This window comes from Lynx canadensis, chromosome C1 (genome assembly GCF_007474595.2).
Source record: "Lynx canadensis isolate LIC74 chromosome C1, mLynCan4.pri.v2, whole genome shotgun sequence".
In the NCBI taxonomy this organism is placed as follows: domain Eukaryota; kingdom Metazoa; phylum Chordata; class Mammalia; order Carnivora; family Felidae; genus Lynx; species Lynx canadensis.
Window position 1 is genome coordinate 32,674,009 of NC_044310.1, and position 20,490 is coordinate 32,694,498.

General features: G+C 37.9%; 1 protein-coding gene across 1 annotated transcript in view; it reads right to left on the reverse strand.

The window, feature by feature from the left end:
- Positions 1-19,209, reverse strand: part of FOXJ3 (forkhead box J3) — a 146,605-nt gene extending 127,396 nt beyond the window's left edge. Inside the window, 1 exon segment of the mRNA XM_030324147.1 lies at positions 18,676-19,209. The gene's annotated coding sequence lies outside the window, so the exon portion shown is untranslated.
- Between the last annotated feature and the right edge of the window lie 1,281 nt (positions 19,210-20,490).

Sequence of the window (20,490 nt, forward strand, 5' to 3'; positions counted from 1 at the left end):
GATTTTTATTTTCTTAACACTATGTGGACCAAAGAAAACATCAGATTTTGTCCCAAGTTTATAACCTTTAATCCAGAAGCTGACTGAACTCCCTGCATCTAATTGTTCCTGCACACACTGGACAGAGACAAGGCACTTCTCTTTCTGGCAGAATGACAGACTAGATAGCTTAATCAACATGCCACTGAAAATTAAAAACAATGGATAAAATCTTTTTAAAATCTTTTATAAATTAATCAATAACCCTGCCAAACACTAAGTACAAGAGAGAAGCTAAAGTATACAGAGTACTGAAACCAGCTTTCATTCACCTTCAAGGCATTCTGCCAAACCCTATGAATTTCAGCTTGCAATTACAAGGCCTAACGGGACCCAAGGTACAAGCAGCAAAGTCCAGGTGTTACCCAATAGAATAGTAGCAAGGAAAATGGTTTCTTGGCACTGAGTGCCAAGGAGGACATGGAGGGCGGCTATGATAGCAATAAAACAGTATCTCCTCTGATATTCATAACCATAAACTGACTCTCACTAGATTATGGTTTAAAAAGCTTCATACTTAAAATTTTCTTTAGGGTAGTCCTAGGATGGTAATGTTCCCCACCCATCCTTGAGAAAAGCAAATCCAAATCCTTTCTGGGGAATCTGCCTTTGATCTAGGCCTAGAAGAATTTCCACAGGCAAGGTTCCCAAATAAATAAATTCACAATAGAAAATCACAAAACCCAGAAGGAGGGAGGGGAAAAAAGTCACAAAACATAGAAGAAAACAAATCACTCAGAATAAGATACAGTTGAAACATCAGTAGGCAGAATCAAAACCTCCAAGACTTCCAGATATGGTAACTAATAGACACTTAACTGTTTCACTTTATGGGTGATTTAACTATCCTGTATTTCAATTACAGTATGAATCTCAAATCTGTATCTCTAGCAGGGATCAATCTCCTAATCTTCACATAAATATCTAATAACATTCTATCCTGGAAAACCGAAATCTGTCATTTCCAAAACAAAATTCATCATCTTTCTTTAATGTATTTCCTATCATAAAGTGACACAATCCTATTATCTAAGAATAGCCTTCCAGCCTAACTCCTTTCTTTGCCTTTGTTAGAGCAGAACACTTCTTTCCAACTCTTGATTTCTATGAGGAATGACTCACTTCTCTAAACACTCCTGGGCTCTTAGCCCACTCCTCACCAAAGAGGTAAGTAACTTGGTTACTAGGTAGAGATACTCCAGGACTCTACATCCAGGACTCTACTGGCAGTGATCTGGGTGTACCTGCTCTGCTGACCCTAACAATCTAGATACCAGGTGGGCTGTCCCATGGTCTAAATTAGGTCAGTGGGGATAAAAGAATGTGGAGAGTGAGCTAGACCATTTGGTTTTTAAATCTAAACCACATTCTATAGTAGTCTACAATATCAGCTTTAGCAAAAACAAAGGTAACTCCTCGAAAAGTTACCATATGAACCAGCAATTCAATCCTAGACATGTATGTATGTGTGTATGTCTATATAAAAAATCCTCTTTGGGACAGATGGACACACACACACACACACACACACACGATTGGTATGTGCACATCCCAAAAGAATTTAAAACATATGTTCACAAAAACTTGCATACAAATGTTCATAGCAATATTATTTATAATAGCAAAAAAAACAGAAATAAAACAAATGCTCAACTGATGGATAAACAAAATGTGGCATATCTACACAATATCCATACAATATACAATATTATTCAGCCATAAAAAGGAATGATAATCTGTAACATGCTACAACATGGATGCTAAGTGAAAGAAGTCAAGACACAAAAGGCCACATATTTGGAAAGCAGATTAGTAGTGACCGTAAGATGGGGGGGATGCAGACGGACTGCTACCAGGTTTTTTTGGGATGATGAAAAGTGTTCTGGCACTAGACAGCAATGATAGTTGTACAAAACTAGCACAAAGTTTGTAAAAAAAAAAAAAAAAAAAAGAAACCCAATTTTAAAAGCAGTAATATTTTATTTTTTCAACTGTCTGTTCTTGTTTAAACTCCTCAGTTCAGAAATCAGGCAAGGGAACAGGATCTTATATTTTGAGTCCCCCAAACATCAACACCTTTAGGATCCCCAATGGGTTACCAATTACCACCAACTCTAGCTCCTAGATATCTTTCTAATCTGCTCTAGCTTCAATGCCTCAGTTTCAGTTTTTTGCCTTTTTAATCCAGATAACTGCTCCTAAATGGTGAACTCCAGGCTGGGGTTCTGCCAATCTTCTCCCTACCTAGCAAATGATCAGCAACATGGAAATCTCACAAAAGAAGGTTAAGGTTCACAGTTCAGTCAGGAAAGTCTCAGTGTCCTCTGAATTATAAGCTCATATTTCTGAAGCCAACTATAGTTGAATAATTGTATTAACTAATTCAATTACATCCATAATTTATACAGTTTAAGGTGGTGTCAAAAGTACCTAGAATTTTCTCCAAATGCTTTAAATCCCAAATGCAAGAAAGTCTGTGCAGAATGACACTACCAGAATGGTAGTAAAACCAGTCATTTTCATTTGATAAGTATACTCCAGTAAGAAGTTACTGTACTACATACCATAGCAACACAAGAATATGGAATTCCTTTTAACACAAGCAGTCTTCAAGTGTATATTATATTAAATTGAGTTACAGAGGCACTTGCCTGGCTCAGTCAGTAGAGCATGTGACTTGATTCGAGGTCATGAATTCAAGCCACACAGTGGGCACAGAGATTACTTAAAAAAATTTTTTTTATAAAATAAAATTATTTTATTTATATATATAAATATTATTTATATATATAACTATATATAGTTACATAAAAACTACATATAGTTTTTATTAACTATAAATAGTTATAAACTATTTACACTTAGGAAGCAATGTTTAACAAACTAAAAGTAGTATATGATGCATTATTTGGGAGCAGTAGGTGAAATGGGACTAAGTATTTGAAAAAGCTCCGAAATAATTATCTTAATTCTTATTTTCCTTTCTCCCCACCGACACAGGGATATAATGCCTTATAGTTTACAAATTAAGTCAAGACCTAGATTGGAATCCCAATTGTGACCTTTGGTATATTGTTAACTTCTCTAAGCTTAATTTCATCTCCACAAAGAGAAGATTCATGCATCAGTGCCTGTGAGCACAGCTTGAATGGAAGCATAGGCATAATATTAGAAGAATTAAAAGTTTTGTTCAAAATAAATGCTACAGCACTAGAGGTAAGAGACTATTCCTTCTCTTTTTCTTATTTCCTAACTCAGACCTATCTTTCAAAAGATTTCAAAGTATAAAATTCACTAGCACCCATGAAGGAACAACCCCTTTGACTCATGTTACTTAACTAAGCATTGTGACTTGTTATACCATTAGTCACAGGTAATTATTAAAGCAGTCAAGGAAATAACCTCTCTTAATCAGCCTGAAGAGAAATCTGCCAGAGGAAGGGAGTAAAGGGAAAAGAAGTCTGCTGAGTAGCAATCAGCTGCTCATCTCAGCTCCCTAGCTAAACCTGAAGGCAGTGGCACAGCTTGAGCTAAAAAAGTGAGATCTGAGTCCTATACTCTTAGAAAGCAATTAAAATCATGTGAGAATGATGGATTCACACAGGAATATTAAAGAAAGACGAGAGGCCAACCTTAACTTTGGAGAACTTTAATAGATAATTAAGAGAAGAGGCACTAATTAAAAAAAAAAAAAAAAACCTTGGGAAAATTGTACTGGAGATGGCTGCAAGTGATTTTAAAGCACAGAAGGCAACAATGTTATCATTACATGTCAATTAAGATGGACATACACAGAAAACATTGGCTTTTATACAATATCATGAACACTAAGGAGGGTAGGTTTTGTAGCCTAGGGAACACAAAAAGTAGGACTGCAAAACGGTTAAGAATAGGAGAGAGAATACAAGTTTAGCCACAAATTGTATAAAATGAAAGTAAATGGAAAGTGCAATAAGGTCAAGCAGTAAGAGCAGAGAAGAACAGACTAAGAAATCAGGAAGGGTGAAGAATATGTCAGAATGTTCATCACACTATATCCCCTATTATCCTGTTTTGGAGCCTGCTTGGGATTCTCTCTCCCCCTGCCCCTCTCCCCCATCCATGTGTGTGCACGTGCGTTCTCGCGCGCTCGCTCGCTCTCTCTCTCTCTAATAAAAAAAATCTGAATGAAAATTCACCAGACCTTTTAACTATGGTCTTTGTATCCATCAAATACTTCTCCCTACCTCAAGGCAAGTAATTTAGGACCAATCCTCAGTAAGAAGAGCAAGTATCCAGAATATACGAAGAATCTTCAAAACTCAATAATAAAAAGATAACTCCCTGGGTGGCTCAGTCAGTTAAGCCTCCGACTTCGGATCAGGTAATGATCTCACGGTCCGTGAGTTCGGGCCCCACATCGGGCTCTGTGCTTAACAGCTCGGAGCCTGGAGCCTGCTTCAGATTCTGTGTCTCCCTCTCTCTGCCCCTCCCCATTGATGCTCTGTGTCTCTGTCAACAATAAACAAACATTAAAAAAAAATCTAAAAATTGGCAAAGATCTGGATACACAGCTCATCGGCAGAGTATTTGACTGCAAAACATGGCTAAGATCAGTGCACCTGGGTGCCTCAGTTGGTTGAGCATCCAACTCTTGATTTCGGCTCAGGTCATGATTCCAGTGTTGTGGGATCAAGCTTCGTGTTGGGCTCCACGCTCAGCATGAAACATGCTTAAGATTCTCTCCCTGCCCTCCCCGCCCCTCCCCCACGCTCTCTAAAATAAATAACTAAATAAACAAACAGTATTTTAAAAAATGGGCAAGATAAAAGTTACAAAGATCTACAAATGGCCAATAAGCACATGAAAAGATTAGTCAGCAAGGAAATGCAAATCAAAACCACAATGAGATACCACTTCACACCCACTAGGATAACTATAATTAAAAAAATAGACAATAGCAAGTGTTCAAAGACATGGAGAAATTGAAACTTAAATATTACTAGTAAAATAGTGCAGCCACTTCAGAAAACAGTTTAGCAGTTTACTGAAAAGTTAAACACAAAATTACCATATGACACGGCCATTCCACTCCTGAGATATACAGTTAAAAAATGAAAACATACATTCACAGAAAAATCTGTATACAAATGTTCTTAGTAGCATTAAATCATAATAGCAAAAAAGCGAAAACAATCCATATGCCCATCAGCTAATGAATGGGTAAATAAGATGTGCTATATCCATACAGTGGAATAGTTGGCAATAAAAAGGAACGATGTACATGCTATAACATGTTATGAGCCTCAAAAACACGCTAAGAAGCCAGTCACAAGACTACATGATTTCATTTACATCAACAGGCAAACTCATGTTAGACTATGGATTAGTAGTTATATCAATAATTGCTATTAATTACTATTAATAATTATTAATAAATTACTATTAATAATTGATAGACTATGGATTAGTCGTTATTAGACTATAGATTAGTAGTTTCTCAGGGCGCCTGGGTGGCTCAGTCCTTTAAGCGTCCAACTTTGGCTCAGGTCATGATCTCGCAGTTTGTGGGTTCCAGCCCCTGTTGGGCTCTGTGCTGACAGCTCAGAGCCTGGAGTCGGTTTCAAATTCTGTGTCTCCCTCTCTCTCTCTGCCCCTCCCCTGCTAGTGCACTCTCTCCCTCTCTCTTGCTCTCTCTCAAAAAATAAACATTAAAAAAACTTTAAATTAGATTAGTAGTTTCTTAGGGTTGATGGGTAGGGGAGTAAAAGCCACTGGGTATGGGGGTTTCTTTCAGAGGAAGAGGAAAATGTTCTAAAATTAGACTGAAGTTAATAGTTTCACAACTCTGTGAATACATGAAAAAAACAATGAGTTTCACACTTTAAATAGGTGAACTGTACAATATATGAATTCTAGCTCTATAAGGCTTAAAAAAAATTTTAGAACTCAATCACAGGCAAATGTTCTTTTTCTGTTCAGTTCCTGCTTCCCTGGCTAGTACATCAGGAGCCACCTCAACCTCCCAAACTAGAACAGGAAGGGGAGAGTAAAAGTAATGACTTCACCAGAAGGCAACACTACAATAGCAATTCTTTTCAAATCTATAACCCCCTGAACCATTAGTGGTTCAGGAAAGTTTGTTTTCTGGTGGGCTCTACTATTTCCAAACTATACCATCTATTAATTAAACATGTTTAATGAAAATACACGTATGGTTCATAAAAAAAAGTGTTATACTAAATTCTACAGACAACCATTCTACTAGTATCTACAAATCAACTACTTAGGTCATACCTCCTTTCTCCTAAAACAAAACCAAGGCCAGGTCCTGTTATTCTCTAATAACAGAAGATTAAAAATTCATGCCAACCAACAATCAGCATTGGCTTTTTAAGACTATTTTAAGACTAAGAAGTCTGACCTGTCTCTCTCCCCCCAAAGTTTAGGTCTGGTGTCAATCAAACAGGTGGTAAATGTTGGGGAGAGGAGCTTCTTGGCCAAACATCACAGAGCTATAGCTTCTTCCAAACACCAAACCTTACTTCCTGCAATTTATACAAACAGATCACAGGCCACCCTCTTCAAACTAAATCATAACCCAAGCAAGTAACACAGGATTCTATTTCTGGGTCTGTCATTAACTTACTGGATAATCCTGAAGCTTCAATCGCTCTACTTTGCTCAATAACTTAATCACAATTTCCAGTCTCAAAACCAAATTATGCGATCTAATAAAAAACTTTTTCCCAATTTATAGATTTGGTTTTATGATAATGACAAAAGCATATGATATTAAATGTTGTATGTTTAAACCATTTTTATTGAATGTACATGAAATATGAAAAATTCGAAAGATTGTTCAGTCTAAAAATGTTGAGCCTTTCTATTTTAAACTCTTAAAGGTATTCACTAAACAGAGAGAGAATAAGCTTTCAGAGAGGGCTGAAGTATTTTGAGGCTTTAAATTTAAACTCAGTTATATTTAGAAAGTCAAGATGCCACCTCTCTGGATCCTGTATCTTTATCTTGGGCATTTGATTCATGTGCTTTGCCTGGTGTAATTCAAAGCAAGAGATCCTACCATATCCCTGAAAAGTAAACATATCAGAATGTACTGATTACCAGAGGAATGTCCTACTGTACTGCCAATGAAAAGATGGAAAGCTGTAGTCTCCCACTGCTATAGCTGTTTAACAAAATAAAAATTACCTGTCTGGTCCCCAAAGTCAGTCTACAAACCACTTTATAAGGACCAATTAATTCTATTCCATTCTTGAAAATCCTGACTCAAGAGTTCACAGTGAAACCTAGAGAATCTATTAAATAAAAGTATGTCAGGAGATTCTGATGTACAACTTAATTCAGGAACTATTGGTTTAGGACAAGGATAGCAGAAAGGTTCCATATCATTTACCAATTATGCTCAATTGTGCTCAACAGGTAATAGCTACCTGCAGTGCTTACACCGAGGTCATGCCTAAAAACACCTGAAATTAGTAGTTTGCCACAGACATAAATGATGGGGAAGTGGCCACATGCAAACCATCTAGCTGTCCATCTGTGATTGAGACTACTGAGACGGGCTTTTTTATGGACACTTTTGGGGTAGGAAGAAACTTAGATCTGGATTATTTACTTTTAACTGGCAGAAGCTTGGCGATTCTGGGAGGGTAGAAGCAGCAGAATAGGCCCACTGGCATATGTTCAGTATCTCCAAAGTAATTATTAAGCTTCCAGTATTATACAGGGACAAAAAAAGATAAAGTTTCTGCTCTCAAATTGTCAATAATCTCTGTGACAAATGAAAAATTCTACACAATTATATAAATTTGGTGCAGAAAAAAAAAGGGTGGTTGTGCCTTGAGGTGGTTCCACTTTAGGTAAGGTGAAGCCAGTAGAACATGGAGTACATGCAAAACCAACTATAATTTTTTGATTCAAGAGGAAATCAACTGTAGGTTCCTCATCAGTACATGACTAAATTAACATGTTAAGATTTCACTGGCTGCATTTTCCAGGGGGAAAAAACAAAAAAAAATGGGAGGTGGGGAGAGGCTATATATAATCAAGGCATGACCCACTGGAAGGCAAATGATCTGCTTTATATTGTTTTGTATACATCTAACATTCGATTGCTGGCTCATAGGGGGCCAGGTATATACCAAATTAACTTTTCTATGTCCCACAATGCTTAGCTCATGTTTTGTACATAATACTCTAAAAATGTATGAATTGGTGTAAAGAAGGACAACTCTTACAGATATTAGTAAAAGAACTTGGTACCGAGACATGAAGGGTCAAAGGAGCGGACAGGGTGAAATTATGCCAAAAAGTAAGGGGAGGGGGGAATGTGTTAGGTTAAAAGAGAAAATAACATAATAACCAAATGTAATATGTAGACATTGTCTGGGTACTGATTCAATTAAAACCAACTGTAAAAAGACAAACAATTGAAAACATTTTATTATAAACTGGTTGTTAGCTAACACCAGGAAATATTGTCAACTTTGTTATACACGATGGCATGTGATTATGTGCCAAGATATCTTTAAGAGATGTATACTAAAGTTTACAGAGGTGAAAAGATTTTCTTTAAAATAGGCAAAAAAAAAAGACAGTTGAGGTATATGTGACACATATGGTCAAATCTGTGATGGATAAATAGGGATTCGTTATATTTCTACTTTTGCATATACTGAGCAATGCAGTTGTGGACCTTCCTGTTACTTGATCAACACTGGCACTGTACAATTAATTCTTTTTCTTTTCTTAGATTTCAGGAAGCTTAAGAATGACTAGTACTTCTGAAGAAAACAGCCTAGACTCAATGAGAAGAAAACAGGCATTCATTTGTTAGCTCTACTAATAGGAATCTCTCTGAATCTACTCAAAGAACTTCTTGTAAATTAATATGAGAACTGAATATGAGCCAAGAGAGTGACTCAGCTGCTAAAAAGAAACCAAATACAATCTTAAACTTCATTAAAAGAATAGTACCCAGATCAAGGAGGGTAGCAGTCCCATGCACTCTTCACTGCTTAGTTCACAACTGGAGTATTGTGCTCTGTTTTGAGCACCAAATTTTAAAAACACTTGCAAGCTAGAATGCTTGCAGGGAGAGATATCAGACCAGTGAGGAGTTTAGAAGCCCAATGTCAAGTGTAGAATGACTGAAAAAACTAGGTGTGTTTAGCATAAAGAAGAAAACACTTCTCAGTCTTCCATGTCACCTCAACCACAGAGACCCCCAGTATAGTATTTTCCAGAGGATTTCAAGAGTTGGTAATAAGCATTCCACTGCCAGATAAGTTTAAAAAATATTGTTTTCTCTAACAGATTTATCAAAATGTTCAATATCCTCTAGTGCTTTGTGATTCTTTAAGGATGGTCAGTATTTCCCAAATGTGACCATCTGTTCATTCATACAACAAAAATTCACCAAGCCGCAATTATTTGCCAAACACTCCTCCAAATGCTGGGGATACAATGAACATTTTTAAGATTCTGGAGCATACCTTGTAAAATAGCCAACCTGAACCTCTTGATATTCCTCTAACTTCCATTGTGCTTCCATATCTCTAGGTTTTTTTTTTTTATTCTGTCAGCCTACAAGGTCCATCACTAATCTTGATTCAAACATTATCTCCAACACAAAGCTTTTCTGACCATAAGCAAAAACTCTCTTTTCAACAAGCCAATGGCTCCTTCTCTGTATTCGTTCTTTGTGAACAGACTATGCCTTTTAATCACCTTCAGATCTCTCATAATGCCCAGGACAGTGTCCTGCATGCACAGGTGTTCAAGAAATATTTGCTCAATGAATAATCATTGAACTAGTTGAAGGATTATCTTGTTAAAGAACACAAACTAGGTCTCTACTGTTCCACACAGGACCAGAAAAGAAATGAAGTTAAAGGAAATTTTGCCTCAGTTAGAGCTAATGACAATCTACCTTACAGGTATCAGTGACTACAGGTGTTCTAAGAGTAGCCAAAGGACTATGTATCAAGTGCTTTAGTGGGAAATCTCACTGGTCAGAATGATTAATTCTCAAGATCCTAGGAACTACTGTATTTCTCACTATCATAGATAAAAGGAAACTTTTGATATATTTGTATCAATATTAAAACTAAGCTTAAATACCCTTTCATTTACTGCTATAGTGAATATATAATGATGCCTGTTATGTGTTATTTACAGTGCTAAGTATAGAGGATAAATAACAAAAGACACTGTCTCCATCCTAGAAGAGTCAATATAAGGTTGCTCCCAAAGCAAATATGAATGCCTAGGTCATTTACCTCAGTAAGAAATGCTCCTTAGATGAGGAAATTCTTTAGATAAATGATTTTCAATATTTTGCAGGCAGAGAAATAACCATGAAGCCATTAGCTCTTCTTAAAGACATCTACTGAAACCACTAAATACATTAAGTTCTTCAAAAAACAAAGCTAGCCATTCTGCCTTTTTAGTCAAAAACTAGAAAACAGAAGAAATTCCAGGATACCTCCATATGACAAGGCTTATCTCTGCAATGTCACTCCCAAACTAAAACCTGTAGTCTTTTACTTGTGTAAGGACCCTTTAACTTGTGTCCCCAGCATTTAGTACATTGACCAACACACAGATGGTAATAAATGAGCAAACATGTGAGAGAAATTAATGAGCCCAATGTCCCTGGATGAAAACAGTATCTTAAAGAAGCACTAACAAGTGGTTTTTCTTATTAGAAACCTGCCAACAATACCGTACCAGACAAGTAGATCTTAAGTCTAGTTTTCATTATAAATCAAAGTGCTATTTTTAGGTCACTTATTGATAAGTAATTACTGTAAGTAAACCTAAGGTCTTGGTTGCTTCTAGGGAACTAAAATTAATTCCTTAATCAGCAGAGTTAAACGACCAAATTGTAAGGCAGAGAAAAACCCAAACACTTAACACACCCTCAACTGGACCCATAGATTATAATAAAATAATTTTTATAAAACTGATTTATTAACATAACTGCCCAAAAAGAAAAGTACTTTGGGGCACCAGGGTGGCTCAGTCAGTTAGGTGTCTGACTTTGGCTCAGGTCATGATCTCATGGTTCGTGGTTCAAGCCCTGCGTCAGGCTCTGTGCTGACACCTCAGCCTGGAGCCTGCTTTGGATTCTGTGTCTCCTTCTCTCTCTGCCCCCCCCTCCCCCCCTCCCTCACACTCTTTCTCTTTGCCCCTGCCCCACTAGAGCTCTGTCTCGTCTCTCAAAAATAAAACGTTACAAAAAAAATTTTAATAAAAAAAGCAAACTTTGATAACACCAAGTGTTTAAACTGCTCTTCAAAAGTGTTATGATTCACGTTTTTCTAAGTTCTCATATAAACCATAAAAATCATCCTTGTTTATTTTTTCTGATTATAACAATGGTATGAGCTCACTGTAGAGAACTTAGAAAATATAAACAGGTTCAAAGGAGAAAATAAGGACTACCCATTGTAACGGTTTCTTTCAGTCTTTTTTTCTATCCAGTTATAGCTTCTTTATATACTATCACTCTTCCTACCCACTGGGCAAGAAACGATATCCTAACTATGATAGTAACCCAAATAGCCACAGTAGATTCATGTTCCAGGTACAATTTCTTATGTCTAAATTTTACAGATGCGTACTTCCATAAAATAAGGCCAAATCTGCTATTCTGTAATTCTTTTTATTTTCAGATGGCATGTGCGTGCACAAGTGGGAGAGAGGCAGCGACAGAACAAGAGCGAGAATATCCCAAGCAGGCTCCACTTGCTAGATCGATCTCACGAACCATGAGATCATGACCTGAGCAGACATCAAGAATCGGATAAGCCACCCAGGCGCTCCACTATTTCGTAATTCTTAAAAGTGTCCCTTTTGATTCTGTCTCCTCCTTGCCTCCAGAATTCTACAAAGGAGACTCAAGTAAAAATACATCCAATGACTGGAAATGGACCCAAATTTAACAAGGGAAGAAGGTATTTTCAATAGTTTTATGTCCCTTACTCTGTTATTGTCACAAGACAAGTTCTGCTCCAAGTAGCTCAGGTCCTTTGGGGTCCATAACCTTTAAGTTCTATCTCAAAAACCCAAAGTATGTTCTTAAAACTTTCTCAGTTTCCACTAAACAGTACAAGACCAGAAACAGAATGCAGGATCTGGGTCCCAGTCTCTGCTCTACTAAACAACTGGAGTGACACTAAGTCTTAGCCTGTATCTCATTTTCTCTATTTGTCAATAAGCATATTACTTGCCCTACCTCTATTACTTGGCTGGTGGGAGGTTCCAGAATCCAACAAATTAGAGAAAATACTTTTCAAAAAGTATTATTCAAATGTAAGATGAATATTTTTCCAAAATACACATCCCCTATAATAAACTATATAAAACATGACTTCCCCATTTCAAGGGGAAGGCAAAGATGCCTTTTCTGATGGTGATTCCTGTCTATTTACATGAGGATATAATACCTTCAACAGCTCCTTACAAAGGGTAGACAGGTAAAGCATGTCTTAGATTCACAGACCCAACCACACTAGCAGAAACTGAATCCATATATTATTTATCTCTGTACCATGAGTCAGTCAACCTGCTCCTGACTGTAGCATATCTGACTATCGTATATTTCCCGAAGTTCTACACCCAAACCACAGAAACTTTAGTCATTTTTGACAATTTAATAAGCACCCACGTACCCACCAACTAAAATCTAAGATCTTAACAATAACTTATTTTTACCTCTCAACCCCATCTCTATAAACAAACAATTTAAAATTATTATCAAGTTCTAGTGGTCTGCCCCCCTCATCCATTCCTCTCACAAATCTGTGTCAACATACAATAAGGACAGGTCTGAACTGTAAGAAAAATTACAATTCCAACTTCTGAGATCTTCAAATAAGGTAACATCAGCACTACAACAATCAGATCAATCTTATTTCCTTGATATCACTGTACTACTATCCAGGTAGGTGAATTCAGTTACAGCTTTTAGCTGTACTGAAAATGAAATGTACTGAAATGTACTGAAAATGTTGTATACAGATACACAGAGTCGTCCTGGAATAATCAACTCTACAGTGTCTCTCCCATATGTGACCTAACTCTTCAGGACCATCTCTACATAGGAAGATTATGAAAAAATAGCCAATGCTATGCTACAGTTTGAATGTGTCCTCCCTAAAATTCATCACATGTTGAAATCCTAACCCCCAAAAATGATGGTAGTAGGAAGTGGGTCTTTGGGAGGTGCTTAGGTCATGAGAGTAGAACTTTCATGAATAGGATTAGTGTCTTATTAAAGAGGCTCCAGAGGGATCCCTTGCACCTTTCACCATGTTAAGGTGCCAGCTACAAAGGAGGCCTTTACCAGAAGGCAACCATGCTGGTGTGCCTTCATCTTAGACTTACCAGCCTCCAGAATGACAAGCAATTAACTTCTGTTACTTATAAACTACGTAGTCTGTGGTATTTTGTTATAGCCGTCCAAACAGACTAAGACAACCAACATGCAAAGTTTGTAGAGACTCTCTCTAAAAACCCACACAAGGACTTTCCCCACCCCCAAACTGTTAGCATTTCAACTCAGAAGAGAGTTCTCTAAGATTATGTTCCGACAATAGTTCCTCTTATTGCATTCCATAAGCGTGAGTCCATTACAAACTACTTCACCCATTGATGATGGGAAGTAAGTCAGACAGGGCAGCATCAATGTAGGTCTGATTAAGCTAAAACGAAATCACTTCAGATTTATGGTAAAAATTCTTAAAGCAACCAGAGTGGTTTAGTTAATTATTAAAACTAGGTTTATTAAATGTGTCAAAGTAAGAGTTCTTATTGAATATGGTTCTAATTATATTCTTATTTATCCTATATTTTATCTTGTTACAGTACTAAAGTTTGACACCATATGTGAATCTCATTTGCTTTCTGTTTCAGTTACTTTGTTTCAATTCTATAGAAAAGTGATAACCATTTTGAAAGACATCACATTCTTAGGTAATCAGTTGATATGTCAAGCAGAATAGCAGCCAAAGGTACCTAACTTAAAATAAGTAGAATGCCATTGTTATAAATAAAATACAACATCTGGCTCCACATAACAAAGCTATTTCCATATCCCAACAGATGGCCCATAGTAATAATGCTTTGCTGATCTGGTTATAACAAATTATATTAAATCCAAAATCCTGTATAGCAGATGCCTTTTCCAATTTCAGTATAAGTCAATCTCTTTAACCAAAAGACTGTGCTTTGGTTCTTGTGATTTGTGCACTAAAATCCAATTACACCAATTAAGATGGTCAAATTTTTTGACAGTTGTTATAAAATGCCACTGTGGTGTTTTCTGAGTTTTGGAGTGAAAGAGGGTAGTGTACCTCTATCTAGGACTGAAACACTAACTGCTGAAAATGGAAAACAAAAATTCAGTTATAGGAAAGCTAAGGAAGGTAAAAGTGAATTTCTGCTGTCTTAAGCCAAGGTTTCTGAACAGTAACAACGTGGAAAGGTTAAGTGACTAACAGACAACAGTGAAGACCATGAAAATAATGCAATTTCTGAGCTGAGAGGCTATTAGCAAGGACAAACAAAAAATGTACCTGAAAGCATAAACATGTATCCCTGTGCACTACAGTATTAGGTTCACATTTTTTTTAATGTGGACACAATGTCAACTTTAATTTTGCTGTTTGTTTCCCCAACATACTCAAAATCCAATCTTCATATTCTCGTCATGCCCCCTTACTTGAAATATTACCCTCCGTTAACTCCTATAACACAGTAAGCAGTACAAGGTAGTGATTAACAGCCATGGAGTTCTGAAAATACTGCAGGCGTTCAAATCCTGCCTCTTTCCATCCCTACCTACACAACCTTAGGCAAACTACTTAATCTCTCTGCGCCTGTTTCCTCTCTGTGCCTACAAAATTAATAAAAATAAAATCTTTCAGAGTTGTTATGAGAATTATATAAATAAAACGCAAAGTACTTAGAACGCTTTCAGACCCACAGTAAGACTTCAGAAAATGTTAGCTATTACTATTATCACTACCACTATCATCATCATCACACACACTGACGTTCTGAAAGAAAAGGCAGAAATATGAGATGACTTATCTAAATCACAAACAAGTGACAGAATCTGGTTAAAAAAAACAACAACTACCACACACACACACACACACACACACACACACACACGAGTGTTCATTTTAAGTCCTGAAGATTAAACATTAAAAATCACTGATTCACTGGGGCGCCTGGGTGGCTCAGTCGGTTAAGCGTTCGACTTCAGCTCAGGTCATGATCTCACAGCTCGTGAGTTCGAGCCCCGTGTTGGGCTCTGTGCTGACTCAGAGCCTGGAGCTTGCTTCGGACTGTGTCTCCCTCTCCCTCTCTACCCCTCCTGCGCTCATGTTCTGTCTCTGTCTCAAAAATAAATAAACATTTAAAAAAAATTTTTTTTTTAAAAATTACTCATGGGGCGCCTGGGTGGCTTGGTTGGTTAAATATCCGACTTCGGCTCAAGTCATGATCTCACGGTCCGTGAGTTCGAGCCCTGCGTCGGGCTCTGTGCTGACAGCTCAGAGCCTGGAGCCTGTTTCAGATTCTGTGTCTCCCTCTCTCTCTGTCCCTCCCCTGTTCATGCTCTGTCTCTCTCTGTCTCAAAAATAAATAAACATTAAAAAAAATTTTTTTAATTAAAAATAAATAAATAAATAAATAAATAATTACTCATTCACTAAGGGGATTTCCCAGCCCCTCTAATTATCCAGAAATTCATATAAGAATCCTTTAAGTTAGAACAGCAGCACAGAATAATAGAAAGCAATGAACAAGAAGATCCAATGGACTAAGAAGATCCAATAGCTCCATTACTGATTTAAATTTACAATCTTGGGTAAATAAACTATTCTGAACTTCAAATCGCTCATCTCAAAAATGTCTTGCCTACATTACAGGACTGGGAATGCTGTATGGTATACGTAAACCATTAACACTACATGAATGTTCAAGGACCGTGTCTTACTCATTTTTATATCCCTAAGGCCCAGCAGAATGCATAGCAGAGGTTACACTCTAAAAGAGGGGTGGAGGGCATCTGGGTGGCTCAGTCAGTTACACATAAGACTTCACTCTGGCTCTGGTCATGATCTCAAGGTCATGAGATCAAGCCCTGCAGTGGACTCCGTGCTGAGCATGGAGCCTGCTTGGGATATTCTCTCTCTCTCTCTCTCTCTTTATCTGTCTCCCCCTCTGCTCCTCCCCCAGCTAGGGCGAGTGCTCTCTTAAAAAAAAAAAAAAAAAAAAAAAAAAGAAGAAAAGAAGAAAGAAAAGAAAAAATAAAAGAGCTTTAAGAAATTTTTTAAAAAATAAAAAATGAAGTAAAAGGGGTAAAATTGGCAGGGTGAGGATGAAGATGAAGAAATGGAAGGGTTTTTAAAAGTATAAGAAACTCAAAAATTCAATAGATAAATGAATAAAAGGTAGCATATTATTCAGCAATAAAAGAGAATGGAATAGTGATACAAACTACAAGATGGGTAACCCTCGAAACATTATGCTAAGTGAAAGAAACCAGACACAAAAGACCATATGCTGTATGATTCCATTTATATGAAATGTCCAGAACAGGGTACAGACTTCCTTTTTGGGGATGATGAAATGACTAAAGATGATTGTGGTGATGGATAAACAACTTGATGAATATACTAAAAACTGTTAAGCTGTCTAAACCAGTGAACTGTATAGTATGTGAATTATACCTCAATAAAACTTTAAAAAAAGAAGAAAAAAGTTTGCGAGAACCATTAAAGTATAAAGTCACTGGCTTTAGAACATGTTTGTTTCTTTTTTAAAGAAAAAAACACCCGGGGTACCTGGGTGGCTCAGTCGGTTAAGCATCCAACTTTGGCTCAGGTCATGATATGGTGGTTTGTGAATTCGAGCCTTGTGTCAGGCTCTGTGCTAACAGGTAGGAGCCTGGAGCCTGCTTCAAATTCTGTGTCTCCTCCTCTCTCTGCCCCTCCCATGCTCATGCTCTGTCTCTCAATAATAAATAAACGTTAAAAACAAAAACTTGAGTTTTCTGATATTTGAGTAGCTCTGACATGTGGACAAGAATGAGACTGGCAGAAGCATTAGGAGAAAACACTTAAAATTACCACCCCAGACCATAAGATCTCTATAAATCCTTCTGTGGAAAAAAAATCTGACATCTATTCTTATCCTTCCTTTTGAAATTCTAAGGTTAAAAGTTACTTCCTGGTCCTACTTCAATAGTGTTTTCATCATGATCATTGTTTCTAAACTTCCAGACTACCTTTGATACCATGAACCATACTACCTCTCCTCTTCTTGGCTTCTGTAGCACTAAGGTATTTCCTGATTCTTCTCAGAATGTTTTACCCGTTAGCCTATATAAAACGACACCCAAAATTCCAAACTTCAAAGTTACTTCACCAGCATACTACCAACTTCCCATCACTCATCTGCTCACCTGTTTTTTACTTCCATCTGTAGCCCTGGTCAGTGAACAATCTACATTTTCATCTGTTAATCCTATAGCAATGTACTACTCTACTCAATTCTTCATTGTCTTCACTAAGGTTGGAAAGCAGTGGTATGGCTCAACCAAAATAATTCCTATGCTATTTCTAAGTGGCTTTGCAACATGGGGTACATTTTTTTCTTCTGAACAGTCTCTGTTTTTCTAACTGTTCTGCTTAAACTAGCCCCCATTTCCAGAGTCAAACGAGCGAAAAGAGAAGGCCATCAGGACTGGCAGGAAAGTAGCCTGCTACTGAAAAATTTATTGTACACAATCTAGCGTTGCCCATAACCAATCTTAGCTCATTTTCCTTCACAGTGATACTTTCCTGATTTCCCTATTATCAGTCATCCTCCCAGGACTCTAGGCTTTTTGTCTTTTAATGTTTTATTCGCATTCCTCCCTTTGCCCACAATCATTACTAAGTTGAAATTAATTTTTACTCACATATACATCTTCTTATATCCTATGCTTCTTAGGACAGTGTAATAACCAAATATAAAAGCTCAAAAATGAGACTGCCTGGGTTCAAATCCTGGCTCTGCAGCTTACTCTATGGGATTTGGAGCAAGTTACTTAACCTCTCTGTAGCTTGGTCTCGTCATAGGAATAGTAAGACCTTATTATGAAGATTTTGAGTTAAATACAATTAATAAGCTTAGAACAGTGCCTGGGAAACAGGAAACAATAAACGTTGGCTATTAGTTTATTCCCATAATCATTATGTCAGAACCTAATCTTATTCCTAAAATTCTCAAAGAGCATTCTAGTCAGTCTCCTTGCTCCAGAACATTCAGATAATACAAAAACCTTCATCGGGAACCATATGCATGATCTCAGTCCTAGTCGTTAGAACCCAATAAGGCACCTCATCAAACTAAACCTTCCATCCTTGACAGATTCTCCACAAACACCTACTCACCAATCCTGAACTCATCTGTCACTACTCACCAACACAGATTCTCTGTGCAGGCCAACAGGCTTAGTATCTTTTATAAACACTGTCACTTCTCCGCCTTTGTAAACACCCCTCCTTCACCCTCCTGGAATACATCTTCTTCCCTTTGAAAATTCCTATCTTTTGCAAATCTCACTTATACCTTGAACGTTGGTTGCACTGCTATTCCAACCAGGCGTTTGATGATGCTTGATAATTATGAATGACGTCTTACATGCTGTTTCCCCAAAGAAGTTGAAGCATTTGTAGAGACCACATATTTTATTCCTTGAGTCTCTTCACACAGACTACTTCGCACACGGCACAGTATTTTGCCGAAGTACACAAATGCTGACTGACTTACTAAAAAACTGTTTCAGAATGCATCAGAAAAACAGTCTCTATTTTCCACTGCCCCACCCAAACTTAGCATGATGAAAGCAGATAGAATCTGTATTTATTTTTATTTTGCACAGGAGAATACACTAACAGTTGTACCACATAAAGGAAAATATATTCAAAGAGAACACACAATGCAAAAGAACAAATCAAGAAAAGTGACAGTGTCAGCCATCTTGGAATCTGAAAAGTGACTTCAAAATATTAAGATTTTATTTCACCCAAACTAATGAACCAAAGAGAGCCAAAATAAACATGTCCTGACTCCATCCAAAAACTACCTAATGAAAGCATGACAAAGTCCCCGGTATCACAAAAATCAAGAACAAGATTCACCTCAACTCCGAGAGACACAAAAAGAAAAACAAATCCTCAGGTGTACATTAAAAAAAAAAAAAAAAAAAAACAAAAAACCAAAAAACTAAAAATCATCACATCTATATATGCCACCAAAACAGAAATAGAAGGGAGTTACTGCTTTTCCACAAATATTTGCTATGGTCTGGGAGGAATAAAAGGCTTCTCTCACTGCTACTCTAGCTACCGGGAGCAATCTGTGGTCACACAAGAGCAAAACACAGGAAGATGGAAACCTTTAACCTGGAAGAGACATTAAAAAAACTACCCAAAACACATGTTTCAAAACCAGTTTCAAAATACAAAGCAGCGCAAAGGTACTCAACAGAACGAAAAGAAAAGTGAAATAAAAGAGCTCCCACGAAATATGTGACTCAGTGAAAACTATCTAGTACCCCCTTGCAAGTAAAGAGCAATGGATGGAATACTTTCATGACATGCACTCGTTCCAGTGGGAAGCAAAATAGAAGGAAAAATAAAGTGAATGTCAGGAAAAGCCAAGATGCCCACCAACCTCTAACTCCCTGGCCAGCCCAACGCAGCTCATTCAGGAATCCAACTGAACTGCACAACACAGTTGTGAAAGGGACACCTTTGCCAGCCAAACACGCGCGCGCACACACGCACACACGCAAAGTACGGAGAAGTGAAAACTATACACCTCGATGCATCAGCAGCTAGAGCCCACTCTTTCAGATGAAGCAACAGAGAAAAGAACAAGAACAGCTAAATGGAGAGGAGAAAAGACGTCTCTGGAAACTAAGCCCTGTCACGTCCCCTACTGCTCTCAATTTCCGAGAGTACAACTCTTGCTTTCTCCCAGCTAACCAACAGCCGGCCTCGGCAAAGCAAACTGACCCTAACACCTTCCACGCCACGGGAGGAAATCAGAGAGGAAAAACCACCGCGTAAACCTCCCTCCTCACCAGCTGCAAAAAATGGAGGGGGGAGGGGGGAGACACCCTACCACGTGGGCAGGATGCAACACACAGGGCAGCAACACGTCCGCATGGAACGGCGGCCCCGGCCCCAACGCCGGCAGAGGACACGCCGTCAGGATGGGTGGGAACGGAGGCCCCTCGCGCGGGCCTCACCCAGAAGGGCACCCCTGAGACGCGACATATTGCCCGACCCGCCGGCCGAAAAGCACCCCAAGCCTGAAGGGAAGAAGCTGCCATGCCGAGGTAGGGGCCAGCCCAGGCCAGGGGGCAGGTCGCGGAGA